This window comes from Hylobates moloch, unplaced genomic scaffold (genome assembly GCF_009828535.3).
Source record: "Hylobates moloch isolate HMO894 unplaced genomic scaffold, HMol_V3 SCAFFOLD_4, whole genome shotgun sequence".
Taxonomy (NCBI): domain Eukaryota; kingdom Metazoa; phylum Chordata; class Mammalia; order Primates; family Hylobatidae; genus Hylobates; species Hylobates moloch.
The window spans coordinates 110599471-110601902 of NW_026652279.1; positions in this window are offsets into that span (position 1 = coordinate 110599471).

The following is a 2432-nucleotide window of genomic DNA, read 5'->3' on the forward strand; positions in this document are numbered from 1 at the left end:
CAGACAGAGGAATTTCATATAAGAAATTAGTCACATAGATGTTGGAAGACTGAAAGAGCAAATGAAGGATGCTGGAAGAAGTGGCTATCACCTGAAGGGCAGCAGGGCCAGGGGACTAAATGGGAAAATCTAGGAGTATGAAGGAGAGGGGCCCTCATATAGTTAGCACTCAGGTCTTGAGGGAGATGTCACGTGGTTGGTACTTATGCTGACAAGAGGGCGTGGCTGACTGGTCCTGGTAGCCTTGAAGAAATGTGGCAATGTTTTTTGTTTTTGTTTGTTTGTTTTTTGAGATGGAGTCTCGCTTTGTCACCCAGGCTGGAGTGCAGCGGCATGATCTCGACTCACCACAACCTCTGCCTCCTGGGTTCAAGCAATTCTCTGCCTCAGTCTCCCCAGTAGCTGGGATTACAGGTGCCCCCAACCCCCACAACGCCCGTCTAATTTTTTTGTATTTTTAGTAGAGACAGAGTTTCACCATCTTGGCCAAGATGGTCTTGAACTCCTAACCTCGTGATCCACCTGCCTCGGCCTCCCAGAGTGCTGGGATTACAGGCTGAGCCACCATGCCCAGCCAGCACTGTTTTTTTGCCTAGAATTTGAGCATGTTTCAGCACATCTGTAGAACTGGCAGAACAGAGGAAGAAAAAAATTCATCCTAAGTGAAGAAAGCTATGAAAAGTTTGCTTCAAGATCAATTGCCCAAGGTTAGAGGAAAAGGCTTCATGGAACCATGTTATCTATCCCATGAACTCATGCCTGAGTCCTAGAGCAGCAAACAAATAATATAACTAAATGCTTCACTGTGATGTACATGGGACTTTTGGAACTGAAGACAATATCAACAGGAGATGATGCCTGTGAAAAACGGTGTCTTGGTACAGGCATTAATGCCATTAAAATTAGGAGTTGGCGGCCGGGCGTGGTGGCTTATGGCTGTAATCTCAGCAGTTTGGGAGGCCGAGGTGGGCAGATCACCTGAGGTCAGGGGTTCGAGACCAGCTTGGCCAACATGGTGAAACCCCCATCTCTACTAAAAATACAAATATCAGCTGGGTGTGGTGGTGGGCGCCTGTAATCTCAGCTACTCAGGAGGCTGAGGCAGGAGAATTGCTGGAACCCGGGAGGCGGATGTTGCGGTGAGCCAAGATCATGCCATTGCACTCCAGCCTGGGCCAACAACAGCAAGGCTCTGTCTCAACAACAACAACAAAAAAATCAGGGTTTGGTAGCCTCAGCACAAACAGCATTGCAGTTGGGGAGCTTTGTTGCCTTTGGAAGCAGTAAGAGGAAACAATTCAATGAGCCAGAGGAGGAAGACGCTGACTGGGGACTGTTTCTTAAAGTGTTCCTTCCCTAAAAGCAAAGGAAGCAAGGCATAGAATACAAAGCAAATCCCTGGGAGTTCTTAGGATCTTGTGGAAGAAATCTGCGTGTGGATAGGGAAAAGTATGAATACTCTTTAAGACTTTTACTACAACCCTGTTTTTTTTTTTTTTTTTGAGACGGAGTCTCACTCTGTCGCCCGGGCTGGAGTGCAGTGGCGTACAACCCTATTTTTACTCTTAGTCTCCTGTAGCTTGGGAAAATGGGCTATATTTGAATATCTTTTTTTGTTTGTTTTTGTTTTTCTTTTCCTTGCTTTTTTTCCTTTTTTTCTTTTCTTCTTTATTTTGTTTTTGTTTTTGTCTTTGTTTTTTTGGAAACAGGGTCTCGCTCTGTCACCCAGGCTGCAGTGCAGTGGCGGAATCTCAGCTCACTGCAACCTCTGCCTCCTGGGTTCAAGCGATTCTCATGCCTCAGTTTCCTAAGTAGCTGAGATTACAGGCAGGTGCCACCACGCTAGGATAGTTTTTGTATTTTTAGTAGAGACAGGGTTTCACCACGTTGGCTGGACTGGTCTCAAACTCCTGGCCTAAAGTGATCCGCTCACCTTGGCTTCTCAAAGTGCTAGGATTACAGGCATGAGCCACCATGCCTGGCAAATTTCTATTGCTTTAAGCTATTAGCTTCTTTAATTTGAAGCTGAATATTTATTTGGTAAAGTCATAGTTATTTTTAAATGAAAATAAGCACTCCAAGAGACTCTGATGAGGGTAGTCCATGGGTCATACTTTGAGCATCTTAGAGCAACCAGCTCAAACAAGAGTCAACTTTCACAAATAAGAATGTTTTTCCTCTCTGTAACATAGAGTTAAACTAGAGTTGGCTCTTTATTTTACCTTCTTTTAGTAATGCTAAGTATTATTAGTAATTAATTTTAGCTTTTGTTCTTTTTTGGTATAATAATTCTGGGTTTATGTCTTATATGTACAGTGTAAAGAAAAAATAAAAGCAAAGTTCAGATGTGCCTTGATTTTTAAAAACTTTATAGATAAAAATTTAAAATCAGTAAAATTGGTATTTTATTTCATTAAAAGTCTTCAATTTAT